The sequence below is a fragment of the Lynx canadensis genome, chromosome C2, assembly GCF_007474595.2.
Source record: "Lynx canadensis isolate LIC74 chromosome C2, mLynCan4.pri.v2, whole genome shotgun sequence".
In the NCBI taxonomy this organism is placed as follows: Eukaryota; Metazoa; Chordata; class Mammalia; order Carnivora; family Felidae; genus Lynx; species Lynx canadensis.
In genome coordinates, this window is record NC_044311.2 from 153,504,036 (window position 1) to 153,517,908 (window position 13,873).

The 13,873-nt window shown below is 39.6% G+C and overlaps 1 protein-coding gene across 1 annotated transcript in view; it reads right to left on the bottom strand.

Annotated features, from left to right (window-relative positions):
- DSCAM (DS cell adhesion molecule) overlaps positions 1-13,873 on the bottom strand; it is a 279,020-nt gene that overhangs the window by 225,758 nt on the left and 39,389 nt on the right. The window lies entirely within an intron of this gene.

The following is a 13,873-nucleotide window of genomic DNA, read 5'->3' on the forward strand; positions in this document are numbered from 1 at the left end:
TATTAAAAAAGCATATTAAATAACTGCATATTTGGTGAGTTTTATGAAGTGCTGGAAAAAAATGCATCCCTACCCAAATCATACACATGCACTCTGTCCTGAAACACACCTGCCAAGAGAAAGCAAATGCTTTGAATTAAGTTATTGTCATTGTAAGAGTATTTGAGTCTTCTCTTAAAGAGAAGATACATATACTTCTAGGAAAGGCAGCATCTGAAGGTATTAGAATCTCAGAATCTTTTCCATCAAAATTAATGATTAATTATGGGATGAACTTTCAATGAGGCAGTCCATTATATGAGAGGAGATAGACTGTGTCCACCATATGCCAGGCACTTAGCAAATGTGAGTGTTCTTCATCTCCTTTCCTTAATTCCTGGTAAAGCTAGTCTTGTCTGCCTTGCAATTTCCAAAATTCTTATTTTGAGACAGAAATATGGGCCTATATGCTACAGATCAATAGTAATTCCAGCCACAACATGAAATGGACTGGGAGAAAAATAAGAGTCCATGTTTGCTAGAAGCTTCAAAACACGTTGGAATGATATGAATCACAGCGAAGATCATTTTGTCCATAAAACAGTCGAGGAGGAGGGAATGATATCAAGACACAAGAAGCAGCTGGAGATTGTAATCACTGCTGTGTTTCTGAAAGAGACAACAGTGATGTCTAGGAGTACAGGGCCAAGGACTAAATACCAGGGTTTGAGCTCCAACTTTGCTTCTTCCAGTTGGATGATTTGGTGCAAGTTATCAAATGTCTCTTGGCTTCAATTTCCTTATCTTTAAATTGGGTATAATTACAGTACTCATTTTATAGGATTGGTGTGGAGATCAAAGGAATTAAGATTACAAGTGTTCTCAGAACAGTGTCTGGAAGATATTAAGTGCTCTGGGAGTGCTTGTTAATTTAATAAATGCAGGTATGTCCAGCTTTAACATATCCTTAACAAATACAATTCCCAACTTGCAAATTAAATCATGTATGCAGCCAATGGGTCTCCTCAATATTGCCTAACTAGCAAGCAATTTTACTTCATTTAGATGGTATTCTGAGACAAATATATTCAATAAAATGTAAATATATTTAAAATAAGGTGATAAGGGATGGCTGTCTCAAGCTGAGAAAACTATTTCTAGGAAAAATGCTGGAGATTATATAGAGCAAAGTTTTCTAGTAAAAGTAATAAATCTTGAGGATAGATTATAAAGTTTAAGGCACAATGCCAAAATCACTCTGGCCAGGTGGAAAGTAAATATGCAGTCATCTATAGTCTATGCTCTATTCGGCTCAAATTCTGCTAAGAGAAGGAAACCTTTTGTCAAATGGACAGGATAACTACTCTCTTGCATTTTCTCTGGAAGCCTGTCTAATTATAATTGATCCATGACCCCTCCCCTCAATTTGGTTCTAATCCAAAGGGACACTACTTAAAAACTGATCAAAGAGGTTTACATGAGAAATAGCCATTGACATATTGTAAGTGTAAGGTAATTATAGATGGAAATGGCCTATAAAACTGAGAATTATCTTTTATAACTTCCTCTTTCATCTCCTTATATCTGGCACTGATGGTTCTTCCTCGAAAATGTATCACATAGCCTCAAAAATCTCTCCATATTTATTGCATATCCTAGTCACCATGGGTAAACAAGGTGTGTGGTAAATTGCCACATATCATACCCTCCATCCATCTGGTTTCAGCACACCAGGGGCTGGACAGTTCCATGCACTTGCCAAGGTACCACACCAGGAGCATGAGTCTCTGCTCTCCCAGGGCCTTCTCTGGTGTCACAAATGCTTACTCTCCCTGATGCAACCCAGAAATGTGGGTGACAAACATATACCAATGAGGGACAGGAGTTGGGGGAGGGAAATGCCTCTCCTCTCCATCCTCCAATCCCATGGGATGAGTCTGAGGCATGTTCTTTCTATGCCTGTGATCAAACATTATAGGGCATCAGAATCACCTGAAGAGCTGACTAAAACACAAGTTGCCGAGCCGTATCTTCCAAAGTTTTGACTTAGTAGATCTGAGGAGGGATCTAAGATACTGCCTTTCTAATAAGCTACCAGGGATGCTGAGTCTGCTGGTCCAGAGACAACACTTTAAGAACCACTGTTATCTGTGATTCCTCAGAGAATTCCCAGTATAAAGGATCCCCCACTGCCCAAAGTGGCAACAAGCTCATTGAAACGACCTTTATTGATTTTTTCCCTTTCTTTCTGATCTTACTCCTGCCATCCAGCCCTCACTCTGGAATCCAGGAATCACATATCATTAGTGACTTGCAGCCAATCACGTACCTCACACTCTGCTTTTGGAGGAACTTTCCCGGAGACAAAGGCCAATACTGGTTCTTATCTGGTTTTTGAAGTAGCCTCGTCACTGGGGTCTGTCTACCTGGCACCTACCGCCCCTCTTGAGTCTGTTCTCCACACAGTAGCTTGAAGAATCCAAGACACTAACTGGACGATGTGACTGCCTGCTTAAAATCGTCAGTGCATTCCAATTGTCCTTTGATATAATCCAGAATCACACAATATCGTGAAGGTTCTTTATGACTTGCGTCCCTGGTTTCCAGCTTCATCTCTTGACATTCCCCTTTTGCAGGCTTTTCTCCAGCTGTTCTAAAACCCTGTCTGTTCTCCAGTCCCCATGATTGTTCTTACTGCTTGGACTTCACATATGCTTCTGCATTTCTTTGTTTAACAAACTCTCCCTTATTATTTGCATCTCAGTTCAGAGCCCACTTAGTCTGAGACACCTTTTCTAGTGCTAGGAATGAGATTAAATGCCCCCACAGAACCCTTTGTTGCCCTACCATAGCCTTTATCAAAATTATTTGGTGTTGCTGGTTTAATTGCCTGCCTCCCCCATCAGGCTCTTCACCACATAAGAATAAGAACCATTCCTTTCCCACTGACCATTGTATCCCCAGCACAGAGCACAGCAATGGAACATAGAAAGCACTCTGAAGATATCGGCTGAAAGGAAAAACAAATGGATATTACTCCCGCTTTACAGAACAGGGAAATAGGCTTTCTCCAAAGTGTCATGGCTAAGATCATAACACAGATCATAGTGACCCCAACGCCCAAAGCCCTTGAGAGTAGGACGGACCTATTTTCTTCTGAGGGAAGACAGCAGAAAGCACTATGGGAGGATTCTGGCCAAGGAGAAACAGACTAGAGGTGGAACTGTTGCAATCTGAGCTAAAACTTCCTATAGGACCCAAAGACTAAGTACTCTGTATTGTCTAGGTTTTAATTCCCAAAAGTTGCTGGTTTCCTTTCTTAAAATTGTATTTTGCTTTCCTTTAACTTGTGTAACACTTTATTTTGTATGTTGTAGTGAGCGTGTTTGCCAATATGGTTGGTTTTGCCAATAGAAGGATTTTCCAATGGGGAGGAGGGTGATTAAGGAAATGGAAGGGAAGGATTCAACCAAATAATTATGTCACACCCCCAAAAGGCAATGGTAGGTCATTTGTACCATATACCTGTCTGAATCGTAACTACACAAATATTACACCTGTCCCTCCAGAAAGAGAAATTTGAGATACATATGTTCCAAAATACCCAAATTGTGTCACGGGACCCATGTGGTCTGATAACATCTGAAGTCTCCAAGGGATCCCTTCTTGTCACCTTGTCTAAAATGAGGGCTGTTTAAAATACAGTGTTCTTCAAGCAATCCTAAAATTCATATGGAACCACAAAAGGCCCCGAATAGCCAAAGGAATTTTGAAGAAGAAGACCAAAGCAGGAGGCATCACAATCCCAGACTTTAGCCTCTACTACAAAGCTGTCATCATCAAGACAGCATGGTATTGGCACAAAAACAGACACACAGACCAATGGAATAGAATAGAAACCCCAGAACTAGACCCACAAACGTATGGCCAACTCATCTTTGACAAAGCAGGAAAGAACATCCAATGGAAAAAAGACAGCCTCTTTAACAAATGGTGCTGGGAGAACTGGACAGCAACATGCAGAAGGTTGAAACTAGACCACTTTCTCACACCATTTACAAAAATAAACTCAAAATGGATAAAGGACCTAAATGTGAGACAGGAAACCATCAAAACATTAGAGGAGAAAGCAGGAAAAGACCTCTCTGACCTCAGCCGTAGCAATCTCTTACTCGACACATCCCCAAAGGCAAGGGAATTAAAAGCAAAAGTGAATTACTGGGACCTTATGAAGATAAAAAGTTTCTGCACAGCAAAGGAAACAACCAACAAAACTAAAAGGCAACCAACGGAATGGGAAAAGATATTTGCAAATGACATATCGGACAAAGGGCTAGTATCTAAAATCTATAAAGAGCTCACCAAACTCCACACCCGAAAAACAAATAACCCAGTGAAGAAATGGGCAGAAAACATGAATAGACACTTCTCTAAAGAAGACATCCAGATGGCCAACAGGCACATGAAAAGATGTTCAGCGTCGCTCCTTATCAGGGAAATACAAATCAAAACCACACTCAGGTATCACCTCACGCCAGTCAGAGTGGCCAAAATGAACAAATCAGGAGACTATAGATGCTGGAGAGGATGTGGAGAAACGGGAACCCTCTTGCACTGTTGGTGGGAATGCAAATTGGTGCAGCCGCTTTGGAAAGCAGTGTGGAGGTTCCTCAGAAAATTAAAAATAGACCTACCCTATGACCCAGCAATAGCACTGCTAGGAATTTACCCAAGGGATACAGGAGTACTGATGCATAGGGGCACTTGTACCCCAATGTTCATAGCGGCACTCTCAACAATAGCCAAATTATGGAAAGAGCCTAAATGTCCATCAACTGATGAATGGATAAAGAAATTGTGGTTTATATACACAATGGAATACTACGTGGCAATGAGAAAAAATGAAATATGGCCTTTTGTAGCAACGTGGATGGAACTGGAGAGTGTGATGCTAAGTGAAATAAGCCATACAGAGAAAGACAGATACCATATGGTTTCACTCTTATGTGGATCCTGAGAAACTTAACAGGAACCCATGGGGGAGGGGAAGGAAAAAAAAAAAAAAAAAAAAGGACGTTAGAGTGGGAGAGAGCCAAAGCATAAGAGACTGTTAAAAACTGAGAACAAACTGAGGGTTGATGGGGGGTGGGAGGGAGGGGAGGGTGGGTGATGGGTATTGAGGAGGGCACCTTTTGGGATGAGCACTGGGTGTTGTATGGAAACCAATTTGTCAATAAATTTCATACATATAAAAAATAAAATAAAATAAAATACAGTGTTCTTTGGCTTGGTCTGTTTGTTAAAGGAGGGGGGATTATTTTTGCTGTTTTTAAGAGAGGAATAGTAATATGTTTGTAATAGGACAGGTACTTTTCAATCTTAGGCGTGATTAAATGTTTTTTTTATGTTTAAAATTCATGGCCTCCAAGAAGCTATATATTTCCAAAGAATGGATGTAAGCTGCCCTAAGCTGTCACCAGGAACAAGGATTCAGTTTTACTGAAAGCAAAACTAGGAGCTATTTGGTGGCGGTGGTGGGGAAGAGGGGATATGTACATAAATATTGCCACTCTCTACTGGATGGCATTTAGTCAAGATGGTAATTGGTCAAAGTCTAGGTAAGATTTAATTTATGACACCAGACACTAAAATCCAATGGCTTCCTGTCACAACCAGAAAGATGGTCTGGCCCTCGCCCTCATTCCTTTGCCTCTTCCCTTATGTAACACTGAGCACATTGGTCTCTTGCAGCTCTTTGAACACACAAAGCTCACTCCTGACTTGGGGCCTTCATGCTTGGTCTCTTCCCTGGAGCTCACTTCCTGCAGAGAGCCCTGTGACTTGCTCCCTTACCTTAGTCAAGTCTGCTCAAAAATCTCTCGAGAAAGGATTTATTTCCCTGTCCATCCTATCTGACATACCTTTCCTATCCCCATCACTCTCAATCCTCCTACTGAGTTTTAATTTCATAGTACATGCAGATACCTGACATTGTTTGTTTGTTTGTTGTCTCTTTCTTCCACTGGAATGTGAGTCTTATGGGCCAGGAACTTGAGATCTCTGTTTTGATCACCACTGCACTCCAGCACTCAGAATAGAGGCTTCAGAAATATTTGTTGGAAGAATCGATGGATGAAATAAAATTATAGTAGAAATATGTCACAAAAATTAGACCACTAAACACAGCAATAAGATAGTGGCCCTGGATAACTTTTATTTTCCTTGCCAAATAAAGGTTAACTAGAGGCCTTTTGAGTAGTGTTTGTTTTCTGTGGGGCAGCTAATCATTAAAAGTCAGAAACAGCAGCTACATCATAGGACATAAAGAAATGTGAGAAAACTGACCTCCTATGGAGCCGCAGATAGAAAATCATCTCATCTGCAGCTTTCCTCTCAGTGATGCAGAGCCAATATTAGGAACCAAAGGGCAGGTGTGTTCAGTCATTAAGTCTAGTACTTTCCCTCCAAATGGCTTCTTTAGTGCCAAGGTCACCCCACTGAGCATGACATTAGGAAGATCATTGGTCCACAGACAGTGTAAGCCATGAGGCACACACGTAAGAGCTAAGGGTTGTTTTGTTTTCTTTTTTCTTTTAACTTCCTGTAGGAAAACAGCTAATTTATTTTAAATTAAGTCTCTATAAATCTTCCCAATTACCTGACAAGTCAAAAACTGTGCTAAGTTCTATAATGATTCTGGGTCATAAGGTTGCGATAGAACGAATAACTAGGAATTGGGCTCGCAAACTCCACTGCTGTCATACCCATTTATTCCATACCTCAGCTGAAATGTCTTAGATGTTACCTTCATCTCCCATGTGCAATTTGTCCCAGCTGCTGTGGTATCCCAAAACTATATTGTACTTTTACCTTTTTGGCCATATTCCCAAGGCCTTCATTCTAATTAATTGCCTAATGCTTGGATTGCCCCATGGCCCTTCTATGCAGTATACCCTCAGTCATGCTCCAAAATCATGTAGCAGGAAGGGGGGCATACAGAGGGACAAGGGTGGAAGAGTGTCATCACTCCCTGAGTGTTTATTATGTCCCAAGCACTATGATAAATACATTATTTTATTTAGCCCTTGGAAATCATTACTAGGTAGTATCCCATTTTATGAATAAAAAATGGAGATAAAGAGAGGTTAAGGAATTTACCCAAGGTCACAAAGCTAAGAGGTGTCCACATCATCACAGGGCTGAAAGGAAGAAAACGGAAAGAAGAGAAGCAGGGAAGAGGTCTGGGGAGGCAGGCTTGCAGGCCAGTGGGTTTTCCTTGGCTTTCGTGTCTGCAAAGCACAGCCCATCAACTGCTACCAGACGGTCTTCCTCCCTCAAGACAATCCATTCAAGGACATTTGTAGTTCCCTAGCCTTTCCTATGTCAAGTACACATTTGTTGAAAATAAGCAGACGGGCCAACTCTGGCTATGGCACAGCCTCTACGTCTTGGCTGGTGCTATCACTCTCTGACCTCAGAACATATGCCTGGAACATATACCTCCGTCCCACCCCCACCCCCGCCCCCCATTCATGGACAGTAATCAGAGTGCTCTGCTGTCAGCCAGGTGCAAAGGTCATACCAATTGTTACCTTGTCACCTAATTAAATTTTCTCAGCAGCTCCAAGAAGTAAGTCTCCCTGTTCCTATTTTATAGGTTAGTAAATTGAGGATCAGAGAGATTCACTCATGTTTTCAAAATCACATAGAAAATGAAAAAGCAGAAAGGGGGACCTTGATTTTCTAACTGGGAGACAGAGTGCTGCATTTTTATTTTCTAAACCCTATGCACATCAGGGCTGATGGAGCCCACTCCTTCCATGAAGCCTCCCTTGAACGTATCACTGATCTCCCCCTTATTAGAGTTCATTTTGCTCTTGTAATTAATAGTCTGTCACTTGAAGTCCTCCAAACCACCCTCACTGTGACAAGGCAATTTCAAGGTCTCTAAACTCCTCATTCTATTTTTCCCAAACTACATCTCAGACCAAAAGCTTTAAAGCCTCCAAGAGAAAACCACTTAGCTCCAGTTAAAGATTTAAATAAAGACCCACATAATCATTCTCTAATGCTGTTTGCTCTTTTCATGTTGGTTTTGCTTCCCCAACTATACCTTTGCATATTTTTTTCATGAACCAAACGACAAGCCGTGTTCCAAAGTTAACTGGTAAGTCCACGCTTTGCAATATGGAATGCTCCTCCATTCTAAATGGCAATAATGAATAAGATTCCTCATCTGACTACAGTGTCTATTTAGCTCATTCAGAATATGATCCAGCTGAAGTGACGACCAAATTCAACCACTTGACCCTTCAAATTAAAAGCTGCAATCTGAGCAGCTGCCTGATTTCTAGCAATCAAAAACAAGAGGCTGTCACTCACAGCAGGCATTAACCATCCACAGAGAAACCTCCCTGTCCCAACTATTATGTACTGAGGGCAGACGGGAAACGGAGGAGAACTCTGAGATACTATACGCCTTGAGCAGCTCCCCACTCCCAGCATGGTCCTTGGACAGCTACTTCTGGGGAGAACGTCTGTCATCAAGGCTTCTCACATATTTTTCTCAAAGAGTAGACCATCAATTCCTGCAAACTGTCTTCTGAATTAGCCCCACCTTTGCCATCCCCATTACCACCACTTTGGCTCCAACCATCACCCCTTCTCACATAGTCCACAAAGGCCTCCCCTCTGGACTTCTGGGCTCATGGTCTCACTTTATTTCAGTGCATGGAACGTCCTGCCATCACAATAAAACTGTGTGATTTTACTGCTTTAGATTCCCTCATCAATTCCCATGGCCTCTAGACCTTAGGGCACAGAATCTACAAACTGTGAGCCAGAGTCAGCTCTAGAGTCTCATCCTTCCTCATTTTGCTCCCCAGACACACCATTCTACCACACCAGGGAAATAAATGCACCTGCTGTCTCAAGCCTTCCATGCCACTGCAGGTGACAGACCTTCTTCCAGGAACACATTGCCTTCCTTTGTCTCTTTTTAACTCGACGCTGTATTTTCTAACCCATCAGGATCCCTCCCTCCCATTGGGTATCTGCCTCATGTGTGTCCTAACCTAAATAAGGTAACTTCCCTCTCTTCCTTCACAGTTTCCCTGTGGCCTGTCACACCACCATGTAAGGCTGTCACCTGTCTCCCACTAGACGGGAGCTCTCACTGGGAAGAAATGAGCGTTCATCATCCCAGCGACAAGTCCAGGGCCAGCGACTGCAAGCATGTGCTAAAGACACCGCTGTTTAATGATGGAATAAGTGAAAGATGAAAGACAGAAAAAATGCAGTCATTTGGGAATGGGTGCAAAAGAATGTACTTGTATCTACCCATTGATGGTTCAAAGAGGTGCAGCTCAGAATATTTATTTTCTTTTGCAAGCAACTGAAACAAGAAAATACTGAACTCACCAGACTGAAAAATTTTAAGAAAAAAAAAAACATAGTAAAGATGGCTACACAGAAGGAGTTTAAAACAGAAAATGCTTTATAGGGCTAGTCAAATTTTCACTTTTATCTTGTACCCATTTGGATAATTTATGTCTGAAATCATTGGCCATTTGATCTAAATAGTCAAATAGACTGCCATAAAATTGTCCAAAAGTTTTCTTTACTACCCTTTTAATTCATGTCTGTAGGAGCTATAGTGATATTTGCCTTGGCATTAGTTTTCTAGAGCTGGTGGAATAAATCACAACAAACTTAGTGGCTTTAAACAATAAAACTTACATTCTTATTCTTCAGGTGATCAGAATTCTAGAATGTGCATTATGAAGTTGTTGGCTATAATCTATAAATATCAATTAGGTTATATGGGCTGATAGGTAGTTTAAATCTTCTCCGTTCTTACTGATTCTCTTTTCTACTTACTCTCTTAAGTATTAAGAAAGGAGTGCTGAAACTCCCAATTGTCATTAGTTGTTTGTCTGTTACTCCTTTCAGTTCTATTTCATAGTCATGTGCTTGGATTTCTGTTATTAGGTGCACCCAGATTTCAGTTGTATATGTCTTCTTGATGAATTAACCATTTTATTATTATAACATGTCCTTATTTGCTTATAGTAATATTTATTGTCCTGAGACTTATTTTATTTAACATTAATGCATCCAATTAAGCTTTTCATGATTGGTTTTATATCATTTTACTTTTAATTACTATGTCTTTTATATTTAAAATGTGGTAATATGTACTTGAATCTTGCTTTTTAATTAAGATTGGCAGTCTTTGCTTTTTAATTGGTATGTTTAGTCCATCTATACCTAATGAAAGTATTGATATAGTTGTCTTTGAGTTTTCCATCTATTTTCCATTTCTTCTTTGTATTATGTCTCTCTCTTCCTATCTTTTGTAACTGATCAAGTGTATTTTAATGCTCTTTTTTCTATTCTGTTGCATTCACATCTATACCTATTTGTTTCATTTTTTATAATTCCTCAAGAGGTTGCATTGTATGTATTTAACTAGCAACATCTATGTTCAAATAATTTCATGCCACTTCATGTATAACATAGGATAAATTTTACGAAGTAAAATTCCACTTTCCTTTTTCCTGTTTGTGAAATTATTGTTGTATATTTTACTTTTGCATGTTATAAATTATTGTTGTTTAAACATCTAAATGTTTTTAAAGAAATGAAAATGATAATATGGTATATTTTATCTTTAGCCATAAATTTATCTTATCAAGAGCTCTTCATTCCTCTTGAAGATCAGTTTCCATCTGGAATTGTTTTCTTTTAGCTTAAAGAACATTCCTTAACATTTACTGTAGTAAAATCTGGCTGGTAATTAATTCTCTCAACCTTTACTTGTCTAAAAATGCCTTTATTTGGCATCCATTTTTTAAGAATATATTTTTCTAAAAGAAAAAGAATATATTTTTCTGGTTACAGAATCCTAGATTGATAAATGTTCTTCCTTCACATCTTTCTTTCAGCACTTTAAAGATGCTGTTCCATTCTCTTCTGGCTTGAATTGTTCATGATGAGTAGTCTAAAGTTTTCTTACTTGGTCCTCTTGAATGTAACAAGCTTAATTTCTCTGGTTACTTTTTTTTTTTTTTTTAATGGTTATTTATTTGTGACAGACAGAGGGAGCAAGAGTGCACATGACTGGGGGAGGGGCAGACAGAGGAGGGCAGAGGATCTGAAGTGGGCTCTGTGCTGACAGCAAAAACGCTGATGTGGGGCTCCAACTCACAAACCATGAGATCATGACCTGAGCCGAAGTTGGATGCTTCACTGACTGAGCCATCCAGGTAACTCTCTCTGGTTACTTTTAATACTTTATTATTGGTTTTTAACAATATAATTATAATGAGCCCTGATACGGTTTCTCTTTGTGCTTATTTTTTGAGGGTTTCATTGACCATTTTGATATGTATATTTACATTTTTCTTCGCATTTGGAAAATTTCCAATCATTGTTATTCAAATATATATTTTTTCCCTGAACCTTTTTCTCTGACTCTAACTACGTATATGTTGGAAGGGCTGACATTTTCCGAAGCTCAGTGAGGCACTGTTTACTGTTCTCCAGCTTGTAATTCTCTGTGAAAATATCTGGTATTTTCTCTTGCCCTCTTTTCAAGTTCAGTAATCCTTTATTCTGCAGTATTTAATATCTTTTTTTAAATATGAAATTTATTGTCCAATTGGTTTCCTTACAACATCCAGTGCTCCTCCCAACAGGTGCCCTCCTCAATACCCATCACCCACCCTCCCCGCCCTCCCACCCCCATCAACCCTCAGTTTGTTCTCAGGTTTTAAGAGTCTCTTATGTTTTGGCTCCCTCCCTCTCTAACCTTTTTTTTCCCCTTCCCCTCCCCCATGGTCTTCTGGTAAGTTTCTCAGGATCCACATAAGAGTGAAAACCTATGGTATCTGTCTTTCTCTGTATAACTTATTTCACTTAGCACAACACTCTCCAGTTCCATTCATGTTGCTACAAAAGGCAAGATTTCATTCTTTCTCATTGCCAAGTAGTATTCCATTGTATATATAAACCACAATTTCTTTGTATCTTATTAAATAGATCTAGTGAATTTCTCATTTCAAACATTATACCTTTCAGAGTTAGAATTTCTTTCTGGTTCTTGTTTTAAAAAATATTTTACATTTCCTTTCTTGTGTTCCCTGTGCACTCATTTACTGCATGTATCTTTTCACTTGAACCCTTGAAATAAGAGGGTAGCCAGCCACTTTAAACACTTGCCTGCTAACTGGGACATCTGTGTGTCCATTAGTCCATTACTTTAATTGTTTTTCCTTTTGTTTATGGCTCCCATTTTCCTCCTTCTTTACATATCTAGTAAGTATGTGTAACACACTGTGGATATGCTATGCTATTGAGAGTATGGGTTTTGTGGACTTAAAGTGTTGAATGTTATTCTTGCAGTTAATTCACTGGCGAAGTTTTATACAACCAATGATCTTTTTAGGCTCTTTTAGGGTTTGTCTAGAATAGCCCCTATTCCAAGGATAGATTAGCTCTCCTCCTAGTGTCCCCTCTGAGATTTTAACTGAATTTCCATGTGTTCTCTATTCTGGCTGTTCAGAACTCCAATACATCCCAGCGCTGTGTAGCCTCTGAATTCTTCATTCATCTCACATCTACCTGGTACTTGTTCTCTGATAGATTTCATGAAGTCTTGTCCTATGCATGTGAAGTGTAGTATTTAGCTAAAGACTCACAAGGAGATTTTTAGAGCTCTCTGAATAGCTCCCTATTCCCCAGCACTGCAAAATCTCACACTTCGATGGTTTCCAAATTTCTATCTGTTTTCTCCATCCAGCAAGATCCCAGTTATCTACTTGGGCTCTGCATTCCTCTGTCATGGTTTGGAAAGTGCCTCAGAGAGCTGGGGTACATTTTGGAGCTCAACTCCTATATTTCCATTTTCTCCAGGATCACAACCCTCTGCTTCCTGCCTTCCACTGCCTGGAAATGGTTGTTTTATTTATATATATATATATATATATATATATATATATATATATATATATATATTTTTTTTTTTTTTTTACCAGTTTTATAGGTTTTTTTTTTTAAATGAAAGGTGGACAAATCCATTGCCTGTTACTCTTCAATGGTGCCATTCATTAAATTTTTAAATTTATTTTTCAAGTTACTTGAACCAAAATCCGCCTCCCTAAAATTTCTAACCATTTTTGTTGGTTCAATCTTCTAGAATACCCCACAATGGCTCTTTATATACTGTTTTTAACATACTCCATTGGTGCAAAGAATCCAATTCCAATTTACTAACTCAAGGACGTTGATCCTGTAATCATCTCCTCTTTATCTTTACCACGTTTCTCTCCTCTCTACTGGCTCATTCCCATCAGCATGTAAGTTTCCCTTGTCCCATGTCCTCCTCCAACTTCCCCACCAGTTTTCTGCCTCCCATCATAGCAATGTGTCTGAAAATATGAAACTAGTTGTCTTTTCTTGAATTCCCACACATTTATTCACCTCCCTGTCTGTTCCTTAGTCCTTCTAATTAGGCATTCACTGCAACCACACCACTCTTCATGGTCACAAACAATGTCCATCTCCCTAAACTCAATGGCCGATTCTGGGATTGCCTTTTTCTATTTCCAGTGGGATTGTATATACTTTATTACCTGTGTTTCTTGATATATTTCCTAATTTGCTTCTATGACTTCATAGTCCGCTGGATTTCCTCTTACTTCACTGGCTTCTCCTTTTCCCTCTCTGTTTCCTTTGCTAATTCCTTCTCGTATTTTGGAACCTCAAATGCTGGAATGCCTTGGGTCTGGACCTTCTCGTTTCTCTCCCATGTCACACTGCTACTCCTTGCTTCTTCTTCACTTCTGTTAAAGACGCTTCTTTTTACTTTACTAAGCAAAAGGTGTGCTTCCTC